The 27761-nt window shown below is 46.5% G+C and overlaps 1 protein-coding gene and 1 long non-coding RNA gene across 5 annotated transcripts in view; both read left to right on the top strand.

Annotated features, from left to right (window-relative positions):
• Positions 1-27761, top strand: part of Foxo3 (forkhead box O3) — a 94851-nt gene that overhangs the window by 1881 nt on the left and 65209 nt on the right. The window lies entirely within an intron of this gene.
• Positions 6-27379, top strand: Gm38485. 3 transcript variants are annotated; one of them, XR_380269.1, is made up of 2 exons: positions 6-917; positions 27029-27379. It is a non-coding gene; the product is annotated as a predicted gene, 38485 (long non-coding RNA). The 3 variants fall into 3 exon arrangements; XR_001779765.1 differs by lacking the exon at positions 27029-27379 and adding an exon at positions 8432-26738; XR_003948863.1 differs by lacking the exon at positions 6-917 and adding an exon at positions 924-8653.

The following is a 27761-nucleotide window of genomic DNA, read 5'->3' as shown; positions in this document are numbered from 1 at the left end:
TGCGTGCCTATCAGGGGCTGGTGGTCGGACCTGCCAGGCCTTCGCAGCGCCAAGCGCGTATCGAAGCGGTCGGTTTGCGGCCGTCCAGAGAGGGCTGGCAGAGGAGCTTCGCTGTGAGCCTTTGGGGTGGGGGATTCTTTTCACTCCTATAGGAGGGAAGCCTGGGGATGGCCTCAAAGTGGGAAGGGAGGGTCCTGGGCAAGTTTTGGGCATGCCCAGATGAGTAGGCTGTGGGCAAGGGACACTAAGGAGGAAGGACCAAGACATTTGTATGTGCTGGCTTACCTCGGCTGCGGGGAGGAGGTAGCTCCGCGGCCAACTTTGGAATACAGGAGGTGGAAGTGGGATGCACCGAGGACATTGTGGGTGGAGGGAAGGCGTGTGTGGGGGAGTGTTTGGGACAGCGTTCAAGGCAGTGGCAGGAGCATGATACTAGCAAACTGAGGATCTTTGGGTCCAACTTGTGCTTGTGGGTGTTGACACCAACAGGCAAATCGATCCCATTAGAAAAAGCAATGATTGCAGACTGTTCCCTGGCCGGCTCTCACGCCTTTCCTCACACACCTTTGCTCTTGAGAGACGTCACTTCAGCAAGCCTGCCAGCAGGTAGCCTCTGAAATGCTTTGGGGCTTGAAACAGGTCGGGTTTGTCATCTAAAAGTGTGCTGGCTACACCTGCTGCTCCGCTGGAGGTCTATGCTGCTGTAGGCAGTGGTTGAGGCGGGGTTGTCACGTGTCGGGGACTCCGGTCAGAGCTTTGCCTCTGTGGGAGGGAGGGAGGGAGGAGGGGAGGAAAGGAGGGAGGGGAGGGCTGATAGCAGGGTTGGGCCATAATGGCTTCTATCTATAAAGGAGCCAGAGAGACTCTTCTGTTCCCTTTCAGCCTCTTGGGGCACCCGACACGTGGTAGGGAGAGAGGTGAGGAAAGGCCTATGATGTAATGACTTCCTGCAGTTGGGCATCCAAAGAGATTGACTCCTGGTCCCCTGCCGGGCTCCCCTGCTCTTCAGGGCACCTCCAGGCCCATTCCCCTGAAAGCAGCCACAGCCCCACGTCCCTGGAGCGAAGTTACTCAGCAGTTGCTCTTGCTTGCAGTTTCCTTCCTTTTCCTATTTCGCTGTCATTGTGAGCTCTGTGGCTTCTGGCTTCTAGGTTTCTAGGTGTATAAATAAGAACAGCTCATCTTTGTGGAGACCTGAGATAAAGCCTATGGAAGAGCCTTGCAGATAAAGGGACTTGAAAAAGTGTCTGATACCGAAGAGCCTTGCGTGGACGGTTTAAAAGCAGAACGTATGCTTTGATACTATTCCACAAACCCATCTCATTTCTGGTGATTCAGATGCTGATGTTACAAGCTTATATTTGATCCAGTTTTGTTGATTTCCAAAGGAATGGCACATGTGTGAGGTTGTTTACAGAAAGGACAAGGTTCTGTTTGGAAGTATTGCTAATGTGATAGCATGTGTAAGTCAGAGGACAACTTTGGGGAGTGGTTCTCTCTTTCCAACAAGTGGATTCTGGGAGTTGAACTCAGATCATTAAGTTTGGGGCAAGCACCTTTACCCATGGATCCATCTCCCTAGCCCCCACTGGTTTTTTTTTTTTTTTTAGGATTTCAAAATAATTTAATTCTATAATTCTATTGTGCTTATAAAAATAACCAGTTTTGTATGTTTGTGGCTTTAGTTTTTTTTTAGATTTACTTCTGAAAGTAGTAAATCGAAAACCTTCTAAAGGCGTTGTGACCCACGCCTGTTACCAAAAGAAGCCATAGTTGAGTTTGGTCCGTATTTTCATAAAGATTTTAGGCTTTCAATAGAGTTAAGGGGACACAGGCATATGTGGGTGGTCATGTTGTTATTGTTTGTCTCACAGGTTTTTCTTTTACTGCTATCTTGCTTCAACTAAAGCCATATGAGAAATTGCCAATAGAATATCTAAAGGCTTATTATGTTTAATTTAGGGCATATGTTTTATAATTATTTTTGCTTTAATTTTAAGGATATGTGTCATGGAATCCTAGAAGACTTGAAGGAATATAATTTAGTTGAAATTTTTGTAAGGTGACCTTCATCAAAGGAAGTAGCCGTGCAGGCACTTCCATATTTTTAATGATGGGGAGAGAAGGCCCTTTGAACAGGAGGCTGACTGGCCAGCTGGGTTTATACACTAGCTATGACTGATGCCAGCCTTTTTTGTCTGCTGGTTTAGTGGGGAAGGAAGGTGAGGGGAAGAGGGGTCAGGAGCTAATGTGACCCACGCCTGTGCATCTGAATTTAGGAATCGACTCCTGTGATGTGTGGCCATTTTAGAAACCTGTGCTTTAACCACATTGCTTTCATTGTGAGTTGTACTTTAGGATTTTTAGCTTCTAAAAATGTCTAGAATTCAGGTTAACCTGCAGACGTTTGCAAGCAGTTCAGGAATTCGAGTCTTAGGACGTGCTTTTGTGGCTTTTTGGGCCAGAACGCTAGGTGATTACAGAATGAAGCCAAGGCTTAATGGTAGGCTCCTTTAGTCACAGCACTCGAGGCAGAAACAGGCAGGCTTTGACTCTTAGACTAGCCTGGTCTACACGGTGAGTTCCAGGACTACAAAATAGACTGCCTGAAAAAGCCAAAATTACAGAATTAAAGAATTACAGAATTAAAGACACCTCGAGGTTGCAATTTAGACCAGTCATTTTCAGCATTGGTTGGCTTTTTAGGATTACCTGGGAACAGCTGAGAAATACTAGTGCTCAGAGAACTTGGTAGAATTAGGCTCATGTGTGACTCAGCGCTGGCACCTTTTTGCTTTGGTTCCTCAGGTGATCCTAACTTACAGCCAGGAGGCCGCTTGCTGATGTAGTTCCATTCTTTTGTTGCTGAAGAGATTAAAGACTGTTCTCAGCTCACTGGTAGTTCAAGGCTAATTAGCAGCTACAGGTGTACAGGCCTCTGTCTGGGGCTTATCACAGCGCTTTCTTTAAATCGGTCCTAAAGCCTTTTTGCTTTCCCCCAGAAGCCCATTTGCCCCTCCCCCCAGCCGTCATTTAGGCATTAGAAGGACACCCAGGCTGGGGAGGCCAAGCGAAGGGGTCATGTTTTGGTAGTTGCAGGATATATCATCCTAAGGTGTGGTTGCTTAGGAAGTCTGAAGTAGCACAAATGGCAAAAGATAGCATTTTAACAAAGAGGAAGCCCTTGCTCTGTGCATGCTGGCTGGGAGGGTGATGGCTATCTCCAAGGTCCCTCACCTCGGGCCTTAGAGTGGAGGGAACAACCAGATGCGGTTGTGGGAGGAAAGGTTCCTTTATTCAGATTAAGTTTCCTTGGAGTGCACTGTAGTTAATGTAGCGTCCACTTTGCCGTTTGGGAGGCCCCAAGTGCGCTAGGGTTTACCAGGAATCCCTGCCTATCATTTACTCTATATTACAGATCCCCACACTTACTCATTCCTCATGGTTAGGGCAGGATGCTAAAAGCCATGCATTTCTGTGGGGTACCTACTGTGTGACAACCTCTGCTGTAGCGCAGAGGGTAAGTCTTCCGAGTCTGCACCTTTCATGGGAAAGTGTGCCTTCTTGATTGTTGCAAGGTAAAAAGAAGAGATGAGAGTTGACCAGCCCGGGATACTTTCTGGAAGGAACCCTGGGGAGCCTTCAGTATACTGTATTAAGAAAATGTTACTTTAATGCAATTTGTTTTCAAATTTCATTTTAAATTTCAAAATGATATGGCCGTAATTCCATCTTGGTTTGCAGTTTGATCTTTGTCTCCTTCCAGTACCAAAAGGCCAGTTACAGTTGTGTGTGAAGAATCTGTCTTCTGCTTGGCCTTTGTTGTTTCGTAATTTCCTCTGGCAGCCTGTCTTTGTCAGTGATTCTCAGTAACGGGCTTCCTCTTTCTCCTGTCTCACTGCCTGCACGGGGACTGTTTTCCTCTTTTGCAAAGCTGTGTCATTGACCTATGAAGTGAAGAAATTGGACCTTTTAGACTTTGATCTTTGAACCCCATGTAACAGAGCGACTCTTCAGAAGGAAGCTAAGTGTGTGTTTTCATGTGTTTGTCTCAGAAAATGAAACCGTAGCACGCTTATTTTTAGGAGGCTTCAGGAGGGTTCTATTTTAAGGAAACGATACCATAGAACATGGTGAAGATAAACTTTTTAGTGTTGTGCTTTTGCTTCATAAATAAACATATCAGATAGTTTATCTGAAAGATAACGAAAAAAGGCTTTGTCTACTAAAGGAGTCATTTACTTGGACTGGAAAAAAAAAGAACTTAGCGGACACCACCCAAACTTGATGATAATACAGAGATAAACCTGGTAGGCCCTCTTATCTGTTGCTGGTGTCTCAGAGTTTGGATTTCTAGGGCTGGAGAGAAAATGGAATTTATTTTGTTGTAATATCTTTCCTTTGGGAGATAAACTTGATCATCTTCTTGACTAATTGTTTTTTTTTTTTTTTTTTTTTTTTTTTTTTTTAATATGTGCCACATATTGAGGAGTCTAGGAACCAGTTTGCCTTATAGCTGCTATAGAAAGAACCGGGGAGCAGGCATCCAAAAGTGTTTTACGTTTTATGGAACTGCCGATCCAGCTTGGTTGTAAGTGAATTGAAGGCAGCACAGTGAAAATCCTTAGCATACACTTCTATCAGAACCCATGTTGATTAAAAGCATACTGTACACGGGGCATTCTGCCCAGCTCCAGAGAAACGATGGTAGTATATGGTGGATAACATTCCAGTACACAGAAGTTTAAGGCCCAGAGGGCAGAGACAGGCTGCTAACAGGAAAGCTGTTTTGTGAACGTGTTCTTCTTGCTCACCCTTGGCATCCTATGCATATGTATTTCTGTTTACTTAGTGCCTCAGCTGCTGAGAAGACTGCTGTTGCAGGTGGCAGACTCTTGGGTTAAAGCTGCCTTTGGCTGTGTGTGCAGGTCATTTTGAGCTTGCTAGATAGATACAAGGCCTCTGTGGCACGAGGCCTAGAGTCTGTGTCTGTTTGAGAGAAGGCCGAGTTTCCCAGAGTCCACCTGTACTGGAGCTCACCTGCATCCTTGCATGGACGTGAGTGAGCACTTCGGTTCTGTGGATGAGGCCTCGTTCAGGGAGGTCAGGCCTCTGGGGGAACTGGATAGAGCTGACTCATCCCACCCGCACTGCTTTTCACTTAAACTCATAACTAAAAGGGGTCATACGAGGGCGGTCTCATTTCTTTCTAGTGAAGTACCAGGTCAGGAGCACGGGTGACCGGGTCAGGGTTTCACAGCTTGCTGGGGTGTGGTTAAAGTGTGTTCACAGGAGTGCAGGGGCACCACTGCTGTGAAGTGTGCGCTGCTGGCCTCTGTGGTTTCCCAGCTGCTTCTGTCAGTGCAGTTTGCTTCCAGTTCTGCAAGCTCCTGCTTCAAGTGCTCTCTTTGGCTCCTCCCCCTTCCTCTAAACTGACTCTCATAGGAGTGGCTCTGCACCCCGACCCCACCCCACCCCACGTCTCCACCGGAAACTCTCAGTTCACCTCACAGAAGATGCCCCTCAGACTACATTGCCCAGCTCCCCCAAGGTTCTGTATACCTTCCCTCGACTCTCAGATATGCGACGTCAGACGGCAACAAGGATCTTCTCTGATACTTGGAGGTGGTTTTTGGTTCACTGTGTCCTCAGCCCAAGAAGGTGGCCTTCTGAGATTCTTGTTGGGGAAAGTTGAGACCCTTGACTCAGGATTTTGAGCTGGTGGGGTGGCCTGGATAACCTGCAGGTGTGAGGGTGTCCACAGCCTCAGGCCTCCTGGCTTTGTGTTGATATGATGGGGTGTGAAGGGGTTTCTTGGGGTGTTGGCTTCTTACTACTATGAAAGTCCCTGAAAAGTACAATTCGCACCAGAAATTGGGGGAGGTGTGATGGGTGGCATTTTATTATGGGAAAGAGGAAATCAGGCCTGTGCATTGGTACGCACACACTGTCTGAAGGGTGTTAGCTGAAAGTTTCTTCCCTCTCCCTTAGGAGCAGAGCCAGTCAGGGAGTGAGGTTGTCTGTAATCTTTTGTATTGGAGAATGTGAGCCTTGGCTATATGGAAAGCTCTATTTCCCCCTGCTGGGAATTAAGTCACCTGTGAAGGAAGGGGAGCTAGCAGTCTATCCTTCCGACCAGCCATTGCAGGGCCAGCCTGTAGCTTTTCTGAGGTGGGAGTTTTCTGAATAGGTGATCAGCCTGTGAGGGGCTGTGCTGGGCCTGGCCTGCTGGAGTAGAGGTTCGTGCCTGGAGGATGATGCAGCCTAGGCCAGGTTAGAGAACAGGGGCTGCTTTGGCCTTCTGATCTGAGATCTTTTTTCGTTTTTCCTCCTCAGTGCCCAGTGACTCCTGTGAGATAACATTGCAGAGTGAAACAGAGAAACTTCTCTGGTTGGCCCTGGTCCTTCCAGCAGCTGTGCAATGCTTGGCCCATGGTGAAGAGGCCAGGTTATCTGAGGGAGCCTAATGCCCAGTGCCAGATGTACTCTGTTCCTGTAGTGGGGAAAGGAGCCCAGGGCAAGGAAGGGACAAGGTACAGCTGAGGAGACAAAGTCAAGGCAGGCCCAGACCAACAGCACAGACATGGTTCTCTCCCGTGAGCCTGTGACAGGGAGCCTGTGACAGACATGGAGTCTGTGGCAGGGAGCCTGTGACAGGGATTGTGCTTGGTAGTTCCTAGTGCTTGTTTTGAAGTTTATTGTTCACTCTTTTGAAGTCCATATTATATTTTTGCTTTTGGTCTATATATCTCTTAAAATGGCAATTTAGCTCCTGAAGCCATTGAAAACCTACTTCAAATTTAGAGCCAGCAGAGGGAGTCCAAAGGTCTTCAAGCCGATCTCGAGTATATCCTTCTACATAAAGCTCTAAGATGCCTTGACTCAAAGAATTCTGGCATATAGTGCTTCCGTGACTAAATGCCATCATTTGAAAAGGTGATTTGAGATGGAGATTAAATACTTAAAAGTAACTTTGTTAAAGAAAACCTTAGTTTCCTAAGAGCCATGATATTAGTCTCCTAAGTGTGTATTACTTTGTATCCCAGGGTGTCCTTGAACTTGCAATCTTCATAACTTAGCTACATGCCTGCCTGCTTTTCTCTAAGAATATGATTTTAACTAAAAGTAACTCCCAGTGCCCTTTGTCCTTTTGCGTGTGTCGTCCTGATATTTGTAGGAATAGTTATTTATACTTAATACAAATCTGCCGGGGAAATGGTTCCCACACAGGCAGGAGGACCAGAGTCTGATGCCCAAAATCCATGCAAAGCTAGCTTGGCAGTCTAGGGGGATGGCATGGCGCTTGCTCTCAAGTGTGAAGATCTCTGAGTTCAAATCCCAGGAAAAGGCCAAGACCTGGTTGCCTGTGTCCATAGTATTGTAAGGAAGAAACAGGATTCCAAGAGCTCCCTGGCTAGCTTAGCGCCAAACAGTAAGTTTCTGGTTCAGTGACAGACCCTGCCTTGAGGCGGTGAGAGCCACAGAAGACAGCTGGCACCTTCCACTGGCCACCAAGAGTGCATGCCTGCCCGCTGGTGTGTGGTGGGCACTTGTAATCCTAGCACTGGGAGGTAGAGTCAGGTAGATCTAGGGAGCTCTGGCTAGGTAGCCTAGCCCTAGGTCAGTCAGCCCCAGGCCACTGAGCCATCCTGCCTCAATAAACAGGATATAAAAAAGCTGGTAGAGTACCCCCGACAGTGACAGGCCAGCTTGACCTCTGGTCACCACGCTGCACACACACATACAGAAGGATGTTAAAAGCGTATACCTGGAAGGAACCTTTTCTAGATCGCGTTAACAGCAGCAGAGTGTCCTGTTTCAGTGCTGCTTGTGAGATTGCGGTACTTCTGATAGTCAGTCCAAGCTTTCCCAGCGTCCTGGGAGCCGGAGTCTCATTCCTAGCTGAGTTTTGTCAGTCACGCCTCTGGGGAGACTAACTTAGAACTCTGCAGTGCTCTGGTCGGCCATTAGTCTTCGTTCCGTCCCCCACCCACACCCTATCCACAGTGATGATAGTTTTAGTTAGATTTGGCAGTTGAGGTGGATTGAATCATGCATTCTGAGGACTCATGTCTACCCGGAAGCTCAGAGTGTGACCATATTGGAAACAAGGTAACTGTGACTTGCTGAGCACTTACCATGTGCCAACGGCTCACCTGTGTCGGAGTTTTGCTTGTTTGTTTTTTGTTTGTTTTGTGTTTTTATATTATGCTTATCCTACAAGGTAGGTAAATCCCAGGACAAGGAAGTGGTTAAGATCAGTCAAAGTGATTTCCTTGGGATTCACACCTCCTCTGACTTGGAGCTCCCGAGCTTCCTGTTTTTGCTCTTCTGCCTCCAGAGTGTGCGTGGGACGTAGTAGTTTATTAAAAGATAAACAACAGCCACTTTGGAAGTTTTCTGCATGCTCTTGGCTACATTTTTTACATAGGTCACTGTTGATGCTCGCATTAATCCTTCAGACGATTCTTGACCACGGATCTTTGGAGCTGTACTGACAACAGCTAATGCCTCTCTGACCTGGTGTCTTAGTTCTTTTCTGTTGCTGTGAAGAGGCACCATGACCAAGACGACTTATAGAAGAAGGCCTTTAGTGGGGGCTCACAGATGGTGAGTCCATGGCCAACGTGGCAGGGAGCATGGCAGCATGCAGGTAAGAATCTTGCTGGAGAACTTGTATCTTGAGACAGCCCCAAGGCAAAGAGAGCATGAACTGGGAGTGGGATGGGCTTTTGAAGCCTCAAAGCCACTCCAATGACACACCCTTAGCAAGGCCACACCTTTTACTCCTTCCCAAACAGTTCCACCAGCTGGGAAGCAAGTGTTTAAATTTAACTATATACGAACTGATGAGGGTTGTTCTCATCAAAACCACCACAGCTGGTGAGGGGTGAGATGGACCATGCTTTAGCCCCTTTACCTGGGTATGTTCATGGGCTGAAACCTTGAAGGAGCCTGTGCATGCCTGCTCCCTTAGTGGGAGAAGAAGGAGGCTTGGGATGTAGGATCTGCCTGTGGCTCACTACGGGTCACAGAGAGAGTGCACTGCTCAGAAACCATAGAGTGATTGATACATGGAGTGCAGAAATCCTCTGATGTACAACAGACAACAGGACGTCTCCTTTTGCAGCAGGTACACAGATGACCACAGCCCTAAGAAAAAGTAGGTTTCAGAAAAACAAAAAAATTCACAAGTTCCTGGCAGAAGTTTAGCTGCCAAATCAGATTTCATAATTAAAGGCATTAAAAATATTTTTCTGAGGTGGTTGACTCTATGCAATGCAGTTAATAGTGGGTTTAGAGGCAGGCTGCCAAGACAGAGACAGGGAGGTTGCATAATGCACATCGCCAGCCAGGTTAGTGTTTATCTCTGCCGAAGAACCCCCTGCTTCAGTCTTCAAGGTAGGATGTGTGAGAGGAATCCACAAATTCTAGTTTCAGTGGCCACAGGACAGTATTAACCATGTGCTAATATGGAATGGTAAGTCGGAAGCTGAGTATCACGCCATTCTGAACGTGCTGAAGAAAACGTACACTGTGGCTTTCCTTGTGGAGATAGGTGAGAGGTCTGAGAGTTTCCAGATGATGGACTGAACCCCTTTGATAAGCGTGAGTGTACAGGTTGCTTCTGCCTGATAACTTGAGTAGCCGGCATGCAGAGAGGGTGGGGTGAAGGGTGGAGGGCAGTTGAGATGCAGGTGGCAGTGCCCGTGGTAGCCTTTTAAAAGAGGGTACAATTCTGGGTATAAAGACGACATATACATAAAATTACAATCGCTTGAACTTGTTGAGTGTCTCCTTGGAAACTGGGATTGGGATCAAATGGAGGGCTGGGGTCTGTCAGCACTAGAGGACTTTCCCAGAAGACCAACCAACAACCAACCAACCCATAGTGAAGGTATCGGTCCAGGCCTCAAATCTCAGGACCCCTTCTGTCCCTGAGGGATTTTTGTTACATTTAAAACTGACATTTCTTCATTATGAATTATACAGATGCTGCCTTTACGCTGTATTTCACAGCAGGCTTGCACGGAATGGTGCTTAAAGCCTCCTGCTTGCCACCCTCTCTTGATTTTTCATTTTAATTTTCCTTAATGTTAGTTTACTTAACATTCAGTTGCGTTAATTTTCTTCTTTGTTGTAAGAGTTTTCTAAACTAAAACACTTTGTTCTAGAAGTCTCCATTTGAACTTCTTGCTTGTGCCTCTGTGTGTGTGGAAGTGGAACTGTGAGATAGAATTTTACTAACTAGCTCATGAGGACCCTGAGCGGAGGTCCTGCTTTCTCAGCATCCTCTGTGCTGAGATTATAGGCTTGTACCACTACTCCCAGCTGCCGTTTGAACTTTTCATTCCGATAAACTCTTTGAACACATGCACTCACACCATGAGAACTCGCTAGCCCAAAGGTCACTGCTGCCACAGCCCTTTAGCATTCATAGCTTTTTTAGCTAGTTGCTCTGGCTCCAAGCCACTGTGTGTTCCCAAGCTAAGGATTTGTCTATTTTCTCACACCTTTCATACTTCTCCGTTGGGTTCTGGTTTTTGTTGTTCTGTTTGGTTTTGGTTTTGGCTTGTTTTTTTTTTTTTTTTTGTTTTTTTGTTTTTTCCTCATTTTCCCGAGTAGTTGTTCCTTTAGTAACTTGATCCATCTCCTTGTTACTGGTTCTTTTTCTATATAGCCCCACCAGCAGCACGGAGTTCACTATATATCAAGTATATATGGTGTACAAATAAATAGTAGCCCACAGGCTAACACAGTTTGAAGCAAGTCATTTTTAAGTACAATTGAGGCCGTGAGTCCAATCATTCGACTAGATTTCTGTAGGAAAAGCAAGGGGAAAAAAAAAAAATAGATGCTGCAGTGTTTATGTAACCCGAGAAGCAGGCCGGGAACTGACCTCCGAAAATGTTCTGGTCCTGATGGTTTGAAAGCAGTCGGAGCAGGTAGTGTGGGTGTGGCTTTAGCACACTTGGGCTCTTAAGCTCGAGTAGAACCTCCTAGGTGAGCTGGTATACTGTTTCTTGAAATTAGTGTCCTAGATCAGGCCTTCTATCTCCAACCCCATCCAATAAAGATACGTTTACAGCCTCCTGTTTGAATAGGTGCATGTCCTCTGCTGAACTGAAATTATCTCAATCAGTCCTGGTGAGTCTTCCCTTTCCAAGAACAATCATTTCAGTTGGAAAGGCTCTGTGATTTTGGCTGTATTTTAGGCTTTATGACACACAGTTATTAAGATAATATTTGGCCCTGGACAAGGGTTACTAGGTGTTCTTTGACAGGTGGGAAGAGGTTTATTCCAATAATCTCATAAAACCAGAGCCTGCTTCTAGTTAAGGGACACAGTTATGAGTTCACGAATTTGGCTAGGTTTCTTTAGAGGAAAAAAAAAATGAGGTGCATCATTTGTGTGACCTGGAAAATCACACTTACACTATGACCCATCAGTGTAGGTGGCCTGGGCCTGATTGTGGAGGCAGCCTGTGGCAGTTTTGGTCTTGTGCAAGCAGTTGGTACCCAGCTCGAGTCAGTGAGGTGCTGTGTGCTGAATATTGTGTGTTAGCAGAAACCATTGGCTACTCAAATAGGTTAAAAATGATCACCAAGTGAATTTCTTAAATAAAAAACTGCAATTCTCCTTTGAAGATTTAAAGATACTTTTATATTTTTTGTTTGTTTTTGTTTTGTTTTGGTTTTTTGAGACAGGGTTTCTTTGTGCAGTCCTGGCTGTCCTGGAACTCACTCTGTAGAGCAGGCTGGCTTTGAACTCAGAAATCTGCCTGCCTCTGCCTCCCAAGTGCTGGGATTACAGGCATGCACCACCACTGCCCAGCTAATACTTATATTCTTTAACCAAATTTTAATTGATCAACCTGTTTTAGCTTTTCATGTAGTAAAAATATGTCTAGAATTTTGTTTGCTATTGGTCTTGGTTTTTGGAGACAGGACCTAGCTCTATGCTGGGCTGGTCTTGAAATTGCTGGCAAGCCTCCTGCCTCAGCTTTCTGAGTGCTGGATAACAGGCAAGACTACACCTGGAGCTGTGAGCTTCCAGGATTTGTTCTATGCCTTAGAGTAGAGTAGTCTTTGTGCTACTCACTGACTTGATGTCTTGTTCTTGGGGTCAGGTTATTTTCAGCTCATGGTTCCGTCTCAAGTAGGACCACGAAGCTGACAAAGACGTTCGCTTGTCTGTTATCTCGAGTGTATCTTTACTAAGAAGAAAACAATGTTCGTTTTATTGTTTGTGTCATGTAGTTTGACAACTTTGGACAATCCAATTTATCAGAGCATTGCTGGATGATCATTTAAACTACCAAGTGCTTGCATCTATCTTCCTCCCTCCATCTCCCTTTAAAGAAAAAACAAAACAAAACAAAACCCACTTTATTTTGCTGAGGGAGAAATTTTATTGTTCTGGCACATGGTTTCAAGGTTGAGCCTTTAGATAATTTGCAAAAAGTTCAGGCTCCTTTGTCTCTAGTCGGTGACTGTTAGCGCTCCTGGGAAAAGTACACCTTGTTATAAAGAGTTCCCTGATAGGCTCTTGGCCTGCTACCAAGCCTTTGGCAAATGAGGGCACCACTCTAGTTGTGTTTCAGAATCACATGGAGAACCTTAAAAAGCCAGTGCCCACTTTCTACTTCAGACAGTTAGGGCGGTGTCCCCAAGTGTAGCCATCTTTTTTAAGCTTCTCAAGTGGCTGTACTATATAACCATGGTTGAGAACCATGGTCTTAGGGAAGTGAGAGAGATACTGCCTGTGGATGTCATCGCCGGTTTTGGTAATGACTTTTGGACCCCTTTTATACTCTTCTCTGTGGGAAGATTACAAGGCAGAGAGTTGTCACCCTTGTGCCCCTGTCCCCGCCCCAGCTCAGAATGAAAAGAAATGTGGTCAGGTTGGAGCTAAGGCATTTGAAACAAGAGCATCATCATTCCTTAACAAGCTATATTTAGCACAGTCTCTTCTTTTGTATAATTGTAAGTGGTTTATTTAAAGTCCCCACCTCCCACTTGTTTTTCCTTGTCTCTATTGGACCCTACTTAACTTAGTTTGAAGTCTGTAGGAACTTGTAAGAAGAGATGGTACTGTTAGGAAACATTGTATAAGACTTGAAAACGGAGACACTTTACCTTGTTTCTTTTGAGAGCCTACTGTTGTGTATACTGTATCTACCACGCTCTGATTCCTGAGCTATTGACTGCCATAGTGTGGTTCTCAGACCAACCCCAACCGTGCTGACATCACATAGGCACATGTTGGGAATACAGATCCTAAGACCCCATCCCAGACATACTAAGTCAGACATTCTGGACAGCCGTCAGTTTTCACAAGCTCTCTCTCTGGCGATACTGCTGCAAGCTGAGGCTTCAGCACTGGGTTTCAAAAGATATTATACATTTTTAATATATTAGCTTTACTTGCATGCCTGTACATGTGCATGACTGTACATGTGCATGCCTGTGCATGCCCGTACCATGTTCCGGGAGAGTGCCAGGTGCCCTGCAACTGGAGTTATAGATGGTTGTAAGCTGCCATGTGGGTTCTGGGAGTCGAACCTCTGTCCTCTGGAGGAGCAGCCGGCTTTGTTAACTGCTGAGCCGTTTCTTCGGCCCCAGAAACAGTCTTCTAAAGTCATTTGCTAAGTGTGTGGGATTCTTTGTGATGATTTAAGAAGTCAGAATCATAATTCTGATCTTGGTTTCTGAATCCTGACATAGGGGAAAATGAACAGACATCTTGTGATGGGGTCTGTTGAATGTAGCAAAGCTCTGTCCCCATGAGTGTTCTAGACCAGCCTCTCTCTCCCTGTAGCTTTCTGCAAAAGGCAGGGGGCCAGTCTCCTTCCAAGGCCACAGGTGGGAACAAAGCTCCTACCCAGTTGTCTGAAGAGCACCAGTGTCCATCCTGAGGTGGGTGTTTTCAAAGAGCTGTGTTTCCATGAGACTCTGGGTGTTTAATGATCTTCCCCGTTTGTTTGTTTTTTTGCCTTCGGGGAGCATCGCTAGTCTCAAGACCAGCGTGAAGCCAGGGAGTAGCCTCTGACTCATCCCCAGACAGACTCGAGATGTGTGGGAGAAAGATAAGATTAAAATGTGCTGGGTGTAATCGAGGAGAGAAGGGGAGAGAGGGGCAGCACTGGCAATGAAGACAGGAGCGAGCAGTTGGCATCTGCCTTGGCTCACCCCAAGGTGAAGCCAGGGGTAGATGGAATTATTGCTGCTTGCCAGTCTCATTGGATTTGTAGTCCATTAAGCAGGGCCTCATCATCAGCCGTATCAGACATAGCTGACGGCTTTAGGAGTGTAGTGAGAACAGTGGTCTGGCCAGGACCTGAAGTTCATTTCAGGACCTCTTTCTTAAAAGCTGCTTCAGAATATTACATGGGGCTCATAAACACTCATACTTGAGCACTGTGGGGGAAAACTACCCATATTAGTTTAGACTGTAAGCCCTTGTTTTAGTAGCATACCAGGTTGTACCCCTGAGAATGTGGCCTGAATCCTGAGCTCCTGGAGGACTTTGTGTTGGGCTTTCTAAGGGAGTGGGAAGGACTGGAAGATCACTCTCCTTCATCGCGGTTCCTGAGACGGTCAAGAAGATAGCTTGAAGTGTTGGACACCATCAGAAGGGACAGGCAGCAGTTTTTTATCTGAGGCCAGAGTTTAGGAGTCCTGAGTAGTGTGTTACGAATATTGCTGGCAACATTTATACCTGAACTCTAGGAGAATTGTAGAGCCCTCGAAAGATCAGAAGTAAGTTGGATGTAGCTGATGGAAACTGGAGTTGTTTCCTTCCAAAGCTGCCGTTGCTCACAGTTGAAATGTGTAAACATGGCTTCCATTTGGTTTCCAAAAACACAGGCCTCTGTTGGCATGTTTTGAGAACAAGAAAGCAATATGTTTTGAAAGGTTCTGGCACCAAAGGTTCGTTTACTGTGGAGTTAGGCTCAGCATGCCTGCCTGGCAGCAGTGTAGAAGGGTTGCCTCCATCCCAGTGGGACCCTGAGACCTGGACTCCCATGAACTTTCCTGTTGACGGAGGTGAATGAAATTACGTGCACATCCCTCTCTGCCAGAGGCCTCAGGGGAAGGTCCCTGAGTCCCTGCAAGATTTAGAGAGTTGTAGGTGAGAGTTTTTAATCTGTTTCCACTGAAAGGGGAGGAGGTGCAGCACCATTATAAACCTTTGCTCTGAGTTGTGAGCAGGTGTGAGTGTGTATGAGTGTGCAGTCTGTGAGTGGGTGTGAATGTGAGTGGGTGTGAGTGTGCAGTCAAAGCCTTTTGATTTATTCCTCATTTTCACAACTGTAGCTGTCATTGAACACTTTGTAGTGTGCCCGCACTAAGAGTTTAGCTGTTCTTGCAGACGAGGCATGAGCCGGTAGACGGTTGGAGATGGGATACCAGCAGTGTCTTTTCTCCTTTGACAGAATTCTGAAGTCAGTAATTCGCCCAAGCCTCAGAGGTTTTGATTTTTAACTCAATCCTAACGATAACTGCCTCGATCGGCGGTGATCTTTTCTAATATAATTCTTAATCTGGTTCAAAAGAAGAGAGAGGAGAGAGTTTGCAGGGTCCGCTGGGATGGAGACAAAGGTCTCACTCTGCTCGTCACTCTCAGAGCCCACAGTAAGAAGTCTGCCCTGTTAGGCTCTAGACCGGTGTCCGCCTGGAACACGAAAGGCTTTTCAGACTTGTAATTTGGTGATGCAAGGTTGATTATTCTTTGGGATGGCACTCGCCAACGTGGCCATTTTCCATGAGACTGGGGTGTAAGAAGAGTGGCCTGGTCCCCTCTGCAGGTGTGGAAATGGGGCACAGAGATACTTTTACTCCAGATGGCATCAAAGCTTGCTTTGGGCAACCTCTTTCACTTTCCTTCCTCTCCATTCATTTCTCTGTCTCCTCTCCTCTGCCCTGCCCCAGTCTCCCTCGTAGGAGAGGCCTGTGTACTGTAGTCTAGTGAGCGGACACACAGCACACATTCATCGATACATTTAGAGCCCCTAGACCTGGCTCTCCTCACTGTAGGGCAAGACATTGTGGCGGTGGCCACAGTGAACCCTGCTAAATGATGGCGAGGAGGACAAGATCATCATGGCGCACAGCCTAGGAGCATGGGAGATGCCCAGGAGAAACTCCCTCCCTGCCAGAGGCGGAAGAGATGTTGTGTGACTTTAACAAATTGTTAGGGGATTGCCAGTGCTGGTGTAGGAGTTAAATGGTTACATAATTTTTTCCCAAGAACATTATCAGACCGTGTGTGTGCGTACTCAGGTGCTGACATTGATGGCTCCACGTTGTAATTAAAGTGCAGGTCGGACTTCCAGCCTCAGTGTGGAATCACGGAGCCCGGTGGGAGTGTGACCCATCGCGTCTCTCCCCGACTGGCAAGAAGAGGAAGCTAAGCTGTGTTGTGGTTTGGGATAAATAATAATTGTGAGGTCTTCTGTTTCCAGGATTACCTTCCAAGGGTTCAGAGTTATGAGTCATTTTCTTTTTTGTCAAGGTGGGAAAAGAGTTCTTTCTACAAACTGAATCTCGCAAAGTCCTTGGTGCTTAGCAGACACTGGGATAAGAGGAAGGAACTGGGGAACTGCTTGCGCCATCTTTGCCCTCTTCCTATCCTCCTTGAGAAAGGCTCTGCAGCTTGCTGCCAGCCCTCGGGTAACAGAGCGTGCTTGGCCCTTCAGCAGTTCTGTGGGGGCAAGGAAGCTTTGCAGTCCCCCAATCTTGTCAGGAGGAAGGAAGGAGAAGTCAACTTTTCCCTACTGGGTAAGCGGCAAGGGGAGCAGACGCCGCCATCCACCTGTACCTCAGGTGCTGGGGCCCTGAGCATCTTCTTGCCTGAGGGAAGCAGGCCCCACAGCTTGAGTGCTGGGAAAGGTGAAGGCTGCATCAGGCACAGTCAGGGTTTAATTGAACCTGCAGAGCTTTGTGTCTGGTTACGGGAACTCAGAAACATCTTTCTTTCTTTCTTTCTTTCTTTCTTTCTTTCTTTCTTTCTTTCTTTCTTTCTTTTTGTCAGCCACAGACTAGTAACATTTTTAGAAGTGGTTGGACTTTTTAAAATAAAAATTATGTGCCGCTTGTATATAAAACAGAGACGTCCTAAAGACCTGCTACAGAATAAACAGCCGTTTGTGGAATAAGGCCTCCATCCTACGGGTTAGCTTCACTCCGTTGTGTCGTCGAGTTGGTGAGTTAGCAGTGGGTTTGTTATTTTTTGAGGAGATAGCTTTAGGGCAAACTTGGTGCTTTGCTTTCTTCCGATGGCCTGCATAGCCAAGTACAAAGAGGGAAGTCCAACCTGTCCCCGAAAGGAGTGCAGTTGGCCACCGTGTCTTTCAGCTGGCTCCCCAGGCCAGGGTGAGATGTGACCGCCTAGACCGTTCCCCTGACCCTCCAGGCACACGCTTGTGTTCCTGATATCTCCATTCATTCATCTCAGGTGACCCCAGTTTCTAGGAGGTCTTACCTGAGAAGCAAATGGTGTTAAGTTAATGATGATAGCCCTGAGCTGTGGCATGGGTGCCATCAGCTGACCCTCCCAACCTGCATTAGGGCATCAATGCAGAGATGTGAAGACCTCACTTGTAACCACACAGGGAGGCTGCTCTTCTTAACTTTTCATTGATTAGGTGGGCTCCAGCATTTTTATTTTTGTTCGAGACAGTTCTTCACCATGTATCTCATGGTCTTGAGAAGAGCCTGCCTGTCTCGTGACGATGTCTAAGATTTGTCAGGACACCATTCTCAATACTGACAGACACCACCACACAGTACCCTAGCGAAAAACAAGACTCTTTTATTGTGCCCAGTGTAGAGGCATCGCATAAGATGTACCTGGGAGAGACTTTGTCCTGGCGGCCCAAGTGCTAGCGTCAGACCTGCTAGACCCTGAGGATTTCTTGCCTGGTGTCACCTCTGGAATCCAGGAGGACGGGGAGGGGGCGTGGATCCTGAGTTTCTGAGTGGCTGTATCATCCGGATTCTGACTTCCTGAGTGTTAGGTTGACAAGAGTACCTACCAGTCCCAGAGGCAAGGGCATAGTGACTTGGATTGATGTCTGTCCTCTGCTACAGAGGAGATCTGAAGTTCCTTCAGTCTCACTTCCGGGCAGCCTAGAGAGTAAATATTTGGGGGAAACTTGGTTATCTTTGGGAATTTGGCCCCCAGAAATGATGTTCTATAACTCTTAGAGTCTGATTGTTAGACACTGGAGCAGTTTGGCTCCTGGATTGAGGATCTCTTTTTGCTTTGGCCCTGAGGGCCACAGCGCCACTGTGGTCACTTAATGTCAGGAGAGATTTCAGCCTTAACGCTGATTATAACAAGATGCCTAATGAACTAGATCTATGTATGCTTGAAAGGCCCTGTGACAATACATCAGATTATCTGGACTTAACTCCTGTGAATAGTTCTGTCAGTCACAGATGGCTGAATGTTCTGGTCCCCCAGTAGTGGCTTGGTGGCCTTGCCACTGATTTCTGAAGCCTGACTCAGGTCAGAACCTAAAGCTGAGGGAGAGTAGCCATGTCCTGGGTTCTCGTGAGTTGGTCATTGGGGGACAGGACGTGAGGATTTGGTGCCTGCCCGCCTACTTCTGCTAACATGCAGCAAGATGTGGAATGTACATCTCAGGAAGATGGACAGACTCAGAATTGGCATTGCTCGTTTTTCCCTCCTAGAGATGGGACCTCACTTTGTTGTCCAAGCTGTCCTTAATGCCCTGTGTTCAAGTAATGACCACCTCAGCCTTCTGAATGGCCGGAGCCACTTCATTCACCTTTGCTTTGCCTGGTTGTGCCTGTGTGTGTGTGTGTGTGTGTGTGCGTGTGCGTGTGCGTGTGCGTGCGTGTGCGTGTGCGTGTGCGTGTGTGTGTGTGTGTGTATACATTTATGCGTTTATTTATTTAAATCCAGACTTTCACTATGTACCCCTGAGTGGTCTGGAACTCACTACATGTAGACTAGGCTAGCCTTAAACTCACAGAGATCTTTCACCTGCCTTAGCTTCCTGAGCATTCTGACCGGTGTAGTCTGGTAAATGGCCAGTCTGAGCACAGTGTTTTTTGGGGGGACTGCTCTTACTCACTCTGGATGGAAAGAGGGGCAGTTGTGATTTTTCCACTGTGCCGTGCCTCAACGCCTTCGTTGTTTTCTCTTCTGATATTAAGATTTCCAACAACACACTGTAGTGTTTTTCTTTTGTTGGTCAGAGTGTTACAGTAACCAAGAACTTCCCTGAGCCTTCACAACTCTGAAGGAAAAGCAGCAGAGCACAGAACTTTTTCGGTAACTGGGGTCCTGGGATCTGGTGGTGCTCTCCCCTCGTTTTGGCTCTGTTATTTGTTTGTATAACCATGAACGAATACTGCGTGTTCTTTCTTACACGAGCTAACCTGGCTCATCCTAACAGATGGTCTACCAGGTAAATCAAGAAGGTGTATCACAGCCCCGGGCACTTGGTAGTATGTGAGGAGTGTCACCTGTAGTCTGACTGTCTGGAAACTTGTATATATCAGGATACAGAGCCAATGTCGGATGGTCCCAAGTAAAGTGTATGTGTAGAATGGTTTAGATTTCCATCTGACTAGAACCTAAGAGGTCGTAGACTAGTAGAAGAATAACGATAACTTTCCCAAAGAACCCTGGCCAACCACAGAAGCCCTCTAATGAGAGGCAGAAGGCACAAATCTTGAAGCACATTCCTGTATGGAGTCCCTAAGCCAGACCTATTTGACATAAGAAGCTTGGGTCCCTGATCTCTGTTGTGGTTCTTGTTTGGCAGTTGTCTTTGCCAGAATATCCAAACCTTGGAGAATCTTGGCTGGCTTACTGTCCCAGATTCTGGACTGCGGGTTTCCCAGTCAGGGTTTGCATTCTGCTGAAAACCCTTACAACCCAAAGCCTCAGAGGTCTCAAAATAACCCAGTGCAGGGGTTTCACGCCGCTTGACCTGTGCGCATGTACACAGAGCTGTTTAGAACTCAGGTGGAGTGGGGTCATGACTCTGCAAGAGACTGTATGCCATTCCCCAACCCCCCAGCACTTCAGCAGAGAGAGGCTAGCTGCTTTTCCTGAGACAGTCAGGAGCCTCTCAAGGTGTGCCCCATGCATTTCTCCATTCACAGATGTCTTTCTGCCTCCCATTAGATAGAGGCTTAGAGGCTATTCAGGGCACATTAAGAGGCTATCATTGTTATTCTGTTAGCCTGCAGCCTCCTCTCTGGTTTTAGTAGGATGAAAGTCCAAACCACTTTAAATACACGTTGGACTCAGTATCATCTAAACTCCAGAGGCTTCTGCAGAGAGGGGATGTGTTAGCCCTGGCTTCAGTGCCTTTCCTGTGTGTGGCTCCTGCCCTCAGGTGTCCTTCCAGGGTGTGTGTCGGAAAGATGGGGGAACAGATGTTTGGTTTCATCTCATCCCCTCCCCATTTTCTTAGCAGCTTGCCACAAATGTTGAAGAGATCTGCCATTCCTGTGTGGGTTCATCCTATGGAAAGCAAAGAGCCCTTTCCCACCAAGGTGGTGTCGATTTCAAACTTAATTTGCTGCTGCCGCTGCCTTATACCATGGCAACTTGGAGAAAGGTTTGCTGCTGAGTGATGGAGCTGAAGAGCCAAGGGCTGTATAGTCTTGAAGAGATGCTGGAGTCGGGTTAACTTGGTCAGGACAGACAGATCTGCTTTGACCTTTGAACTGCCTCTGAGTGACAGCGGTTTCCCAGCAGCAATGTGGCAGGTTTTCTCTTAATACATCTTAAGGAAAACACTGATGTAAGAGATGCAGTCCTCATTTTGGGAATTTGATTGTCTAAGGTAGCGATCCAGTCCATTTGAGCATTCTTCTGTGGTTTCCGTACTTGCTTTATAATTCCTTTTCTGGCATCCTGGGAGTTTGATTGGGTGTGTATGGATTCAGACGTCAGTGCCTGAGTCTTAGCTGGGAAGCAGTATGGGTCAGGGAGGAGCCTGCTAATGGGTGGGCAGACAGGAACTAGGAGAGTTGGGGAGAAGACTAATGCTTGCTGAGGGGGAAGCTGGGGTGACTGGGGTGTGGTGGCACTCAGCACCGGCACCGGCACTCAGTAGGGCCACAGTAGGTGACAAGACCATGATGTAGGAGGCATCCAGAAAATGGCCCAGGAGCTGGTGTGGGTTCGATTCATTTCTTGATATTGAGCACTATCCTTTCAATAACCCTGGAACCCAGTAGTTAACTTTTTCTCCGGCAGTTCTTTTTATTATTAATTAAACTGATACATTCCAAATCCTTCTCCCCTCTCCCAGTCCCCCCTCACAGAGTTCTTATCCACATACTTCCTCCCCTTTCCCTCTGAGAGGGTGCCCCCCCCACTCCCTGACCCCCACATTCCCCTCCCTGAGGCATGGAGTCTCTACAGGATTAGGCACATCTTCTCCCACTGAGGCCAGACAAGACAGTCCTGCTACATCTGTGCCAGAGGCCTCAGACGGTCCGTGTATGCTCTTTGGTTGAATAGTGAAGAAAGTGAGGCCGGGAGCTGGGTCTTGTCTGTGCTTGAATTGGTTGGTGTTTGGTGGGTCCTTGGCCAGACACCCCTGGCTTGTAAGTGGTATTTGACTATAGGTCCAGTGTCTACCCTGCACTCCATGATCTTCCTGCTTATATAGGGCAGGAAGGGACTCTAGATGGCAGGAGGGTCTGGGCAAGAGGGGTCCCAGGCTGCTCACGGAGGGAAGTCAGATATAGGGCTAGGTGAGCGTGGTATCAGGTAGCATTTCCTCTGGATAGCTGTCCTTCCTAATATCTAATATCTGCTGTTTACAGTGAGGCAGAGGAGTATCTCATAATTTAAGATTTTTAAGCTACATTAACAGAGAGAAAGGCCCTAAATTCTACCAGTCTGCTCATCCATTGCATTGCCACGACCCCATTTAATAATGCATTGTGTTGTTTTTAAACTGATAAATTCAATAAAGGCAAATAGAATATGTCCTTTAAAGCAAGTTATTTTAAATTATTAATACTCATTTTATAGCCTATGTGGTGGCTCATGTCTCTTACCCAGCACTCAGGGGATTGAGGCAGAAGTTTTCTGAGTTCTAAGTCAGCTTAGGCTACATAAGTCAATTTCCAGTCAGTCTGGGCTATAGGGTGAGACTTGATTTCAAAGAAAGAAAAAAATTCATTTTGTGAATTTCTCAGCGCTTGGCTTGTTCCTTTTGCTAGTTTGTTGATTGGATTGCGTTGACTGGATTGGTTTTTTTTTTTTTCCCATTAAATTATATTAAAAAAATTAAGATTTAAAAAAAGATAAATTGAGGTTGTTGAACAGTTAACTATCTTTAATGAGCTGCTACATTTTATAATTTTTAACGAATGGGTTATTTTACTATTCCAGACATTCAGTTGTGTGTGGATAGCTTTACAGGCGTGCATTTGTTATATAAAACCACACATGTGCCAATGTGTAGACATGCCTTCTTCCCTCTCTCTCGTCAGTTCTGCTGCTTTTACAGTCCCCAGTTTTAAGAAAGAAAAAGCAGGGGCTAAGATGGAGCTTCAACTGTAAAAAGGGCCACAGAGCACACTGCTGCAGTGCCCTGCTGACCAGGAACAGTAGGCTGTACGTTCACCAAAGTAGCTTGGCTCGGCCTTGCCTTGACACCAGGGCCTCAGGGTCAGGGTGTGTGTGTGTGTGTGTGTGTGTGTGTGTGTGTGTGGCTTAGCGGGGGGGCCTTCTGGTGTGCTGGGGGAGGAAGGTAAACAGACTGGCTACCCCCCTGCTCACTGTCGTGTCTCCTGACTTAGATGTAGAGAAGAATAAAGGAGAGCTTAATGCTTTTGCTGGACTGCGATGAAGGTGCCTCACTCGGTCCCTGAATGTTTATAATGTGACCAGATTGCTGTGGGCTTTACAGCAGCATGTGTGCAATGCATGTTCTTCAAGGACTTTCCTCTGAGCCTTTCCTTGGGTCTGCTTTGAGTTTGAGAGGGTAGGAGGGGTTCACCATAAATCTGATCTGAGGAGAAATGGATGGCTTTCGGGAGTCCACTGTGGCCTGGTCCACAAGAAGCTCTTTCCTCTGATCCCGTTTTATTTCAGAAAAGGATTGGTTTATTTTTTGTTTGTTTGTTTGTTTGTTTTGTTTTGTTTTGTTTTTAAGCCAGCTAAATGGCAGAGAGAAATATAGGCTGTACTTTTTGTAATTTTTCTTGGTCACAGGCAGCCCACAGTTAAGAGCCTGGTGATGTAAGCTCGCAATCCAGGGGTTCTGGAGTCTCTGCCAGGCCAGGCTCTGGCTGCCCCGGGCTCCGCAGACACAGGCATGACCTGGATCTTTGTTTACTTCCTTTCCAAGTGCTGGGGACATTCAGTTCTAAGAAGGACTGTGTGCTTGCACAAACACTCCTGCCAGCCTCTCAGGCCTTGGTTCCCGCCTGTCTTGGAAAGCGCACCGTCCCTCAGGCAGGCCTTTACTCTTAGAGTGCACTCTGCAGGATTCTAGTCCAGGCTTGCAAGCTTCTCTCTGCCTCTGGTCTAGGCTGGAACCTCAGCTGCAGCTGCCATTACATCAGGCAGGGCTTGCTGCTCCGTAGTGTGGGCTTTTGGAAAGCAGGGCTTTCCCTATGCGCAGTGTTGACTTCCCCGGGTCTGAGGCAGAGCCTCCCTGTTGCTGGTGCGAGTGAGTTTCCAAATGATTCTTTTGTAGTTTCATGATTAAAACAAAAGCATTGGCTGTTGTCAGGATAATACTGCAAAAGCAAGCAGGAGTTTTTGTTTTGTTTTGTTTTGTTTTTTTAACCTTTCATCCTCTGTTGTGTTACTGGCATTATGAGTTTCATACTTCATCATGTTCCGTATGGTACTGTAAGCCTTAACTATTAGTGTGCATACAGCATGGGCACATAGGTACATAAAGTTACTACGAAGACAGGGATTCACTATCAGGATTTAATTTAAATTCTCTTTAGAGGAATAATAATCACACTTGGGGAAAGAAAAGAAATGCATTTATTTAGAGGATGCAGCAACCAGGAGTCATGAATGAGGAATTGAGACATACTTTGTCGGATGTGTTGCTCACAGAATCTGTTTTGGATCAGAAACCCTCCAACTTTTCCCCGTTTGGTATTGGAACTTGTGGCTCATTTATGAGTGTGGCGTTGCAGTGTTCACACTGCTGGGAACCTTGGAACTCGTTCTAGCTCAGCCTTCCGTTTGGACAGAGAAGCTGCAGTGGGCTCAAGAATGGCGGGATGCCTTGGGAGCAGAGTGGTCGGGATCAGAAGATACCACAACCCCCCCCCCCCCCCTTAACCGTTAGAAGGAAGGCTGGCTTGCTGTGCTTGGGGCTGTGGGCGTTGGGAATGAAGATGGAGCCTGGAGTACTAGATTGTGTTATTTACAAACCTCAGTGGAGCTGGGGCTCATGTTTACAGCTGTTAGGGCTCTTTCAAATGAAATTTATTATTTTAGTATTGTTGAAATAATTATAAATAAAATAGCACTGATCATAAAGAATGTTTGGAGGAGAAAAGGAAGAGTGACATTAAGTTAAAGGTGGTCCGTTTCCCTTTGAGTGCCAGTGTAGACAGGCAGCCATCCTAAAACATAAGTGTCATGTGAGGCTTGTGGCTTATCTTTCTCCACTGGAGATCTCTGAGGTCTTGCATGATATGGCAGTTAAACAATCTTTACATGGCTGTTCATTTTCTTTGCTAAACAGGACTTCTCAGGGCAGTTCTGACTCAAGAGAAATTCCATTATATCCTTCTGATGGCAGGCAATATAGAAGCCAGTGTGAAATCCCGAATCCAGGGGAGCCAGGCAGAGTGGGAGGGCCAGAGCCCACGAAACTGAAGTCCCGAGTTCACTCTGGTCAGGCATGCAAGCTGCACTTGAAAATTACTTGGTCACAGTTACCTCTGAGTTCTCCGGCAGCTTGAAATAGCCCCCTTGAGTTAGCAGTAAACTAAACTTTCAGGTTATCAAGGTCGTCTCCTCCACACCACCCCCCCCCCCATGATTGGGCAGATTATTCTTTAGGGAGGCAAAGCAAAATCAAGCAATGTTCAGAAGCCTGGAATGGGCCTTGCAGTTATGCAGAAGTACTTCTGGCATCAGCTACCTTGCAATAAAAACAAAACAGTATCTGTCCAGACTTGATGTACACCCTTTTAAAGCACCATCAAGAAAAGGCTGGGGAAAGCACGGTGTGATAATATAAAGAGAACAGTCCTCAGCAGGGTAATATGAAGCAAGCCACCGACCCGGAGCATGGACAGAGCTCAGAAACACACTGACAGAAATGTCTGAGGTGGTGGGATACGGCTCCTGGATCTGCTTCTGAGAGATCCTAGGAAGCTGGAGCTAACCATGGCAACAGACAGTAGGTCTGTGGTTGCCAGGGGTGGGGTGGGAGATGGCTGGTTGCAGTAAAGGCATACATGCATCTTGTGGGGAGAAATAAAATCCAGTGTGTTATTGTGGTGGTAGCTGCGCTGGCGTGTGTAACTACAGGCCTACAGTGTTTACTTTCTGTTTGTATGAATTATACCCCATAAAGCTGATCTAAAATGAAAGAAAGTTTAGAAATGGGATTTCTTTGTGTAACTGAAGAAGTAGTGTTTTAAGACTGTTTATTGCAGGGGAGTCATCCCTTTCCTACAGGGTCAGCTGGCTTGTGCTCACGGGTCTATTTTAACTTTATTTGTTACCATGATTTAAATAGTCTTTCTTCTCCATTCACTTATAGTCCTTACTAAGTAGTAAGCAAGAATGTAGCTTATCTTAAGTTGACCTCCAGCTTTTATCTTAAGGACAGACTTCTATCCGTACTGGGGGATTTTCTAGGGAAGACAGATCGTGGAAAGAGAACCTTTATCCTCTGGATTCTTTGGACTGTGGTGCTCGGGTCTCACAGCTGTCTAAGCAACTGTGCATGGTGAAAGACAATGTCATGAGTTTAGCTGTTGGCAATTGGGGTCAGTTGCACATGGGCTGTGTGTATCCTGAGTCTTTGAGAAGCCATTTGTTGGAAGGCTTTGAATGTGGCTGGCGTGGTATTAACCAAGAGAGCAGGAGGAGGAGAGGCACAGTGTACATGGCTCCCTGGGGCTTAGTCTCCCTCTCCATACTGTCAGAATGTTCCTGCAGCGCACCCATGGAGAGATGCATGTATGCTTAGGAATGTATCATTTAGTGGGCAATCTAGCTATTGGGAATATTACCATTGAATGTTTGTTTGAAAGTTCAGGTTCTCTGTGTCCAGGCAACACCAGTGTCTAAAGATCCAGCTTGCTCTCCTAATGGAACACACGCTGGATCCAGTTTTTTTTCCTAGAAGAGAGGCTCACACACCACAGTAACAAGACGTTCTTTTTATTTCCTAGTTTATCAAAAGATGCTGATTATGAAATCAGGCATGTGGAGAGTCTAGATCTAACTGGTTTTTAAATAGAGAGTGAGAGGAGGTCGCTAGAAGGTTAACTGGTCTTAAGTAAATTCAATATTGGCATACAGTGGAAAAGCAAACAGCTTTGCCTTGCTGTCTCGAGTCAGTGGAGGTCCTTTGACTTCTCTTCATGAGCTTAGTTAGAGCTCTGAGGAAAGATGGCAGACCTCTTCTTTCTTCTTCTTCCTTCCCCAAAGTTGTTGAAAAGTTAGTTTTAAGTGGGATCAAAGGGCAGTTTAAGCAGAATGTTTTATAAAAAGGTGAAGACAGATGCATTTTAAAAACTCCAGAAAGAAGGAAAGGGGAAAGAAAGAGACCCCGCCTCTGCCTGCCTCAGAAAGCTGTGGAACTGGGGAACCGGCAGTGCTCCCGAGTTTTAGAAGTCAAATTAAAACAAACAAACAAACAAACCAAATAACTTGTCAAGTCTCTGGGTGACCCCCCTGCCAGTGGTGATAGGCTTGTCTCAGGGCAAACCGTCTGCCCCAGTCCACTCTCTAGACTTGCCTTGGCCTCTCCTTGATTTTCCTGCTTTGGGTTTCAGGTGCACTGTTTCTTCTATCTTACAGCTTTCTGAACTCAAAAGCCATAGATTTGGAATCCTCACTCGGTGGCAGTGGTGGCCCTGGTCGTCTTCATCTCGAGAGTCTCATGAACCTGTGGGTCTGGTTGTCTCAGCTGACTGACCTGGGAATGGCTAGAACGGAACAGCCAAGCACGGGCGTGTCTGCTGTCCTCACGGCAGCCCTGTTGCATCTGGAAGGGCTCTAGCTCTCTCCAAACATGACTGCTGCCAGCCCAGTGCTGTGGGATTGTCTATAGCCAAGTTTTGTAGAGCCAGTGGCATCTGGTTTTGTTGTTGTTTTGGTTTTTTTGTTTTGTTTTAATGTCCTAATAAAACCTTAAAAGCATGCACATCAGCCTATGTATCAGGGAATGTGTAATTTGTCACAGTCACTTATAATCTAAGGTGTTTTCATAGAGAGTCTCCGGACGGACAGCACTGCCGGCAAAGAGAACAGCTTGTTGCTCTGATATGTGAAGCTATTCAAGGGCAGATATCTTTTTCTGGGCCACACCCCTGCCTCCTCCTCTCCCCTAAGTAGCTGGGGTTTGCAAACCCTTGTCTAGTTACAAGCTGGTGAGTCCAAAACCATAGCCTCTCTGCTGCGTCCATGAGTATGATCACAGTGTTTTTAGGTAGAGCTGTGAAATGTACATTGATTTTTCAGGAATACTGGAAATGTTTCTAAAGGAGGGAGAGTGCAAAGAGATTTCTTGTAACACTCACCTCTCGTTCTT

Source organism: Mus musculus, chromosome 10, assembly GCF_000001635.26.
Source record: "Mus musculus strain C57BL/6J chromosome 10, GRCm38.p6 C57BL/6J".
Classification (NCBI taxonomy): Eukaryota; Metazoa; Chordata; class Mammalia; order Rodentia; family Muridae; genus Mus; species Mus musculus.
Note: the sequence above shows the minus strand (reverse complement) of the source record. Positions and strands in the feature narration are given on the sequence as shown.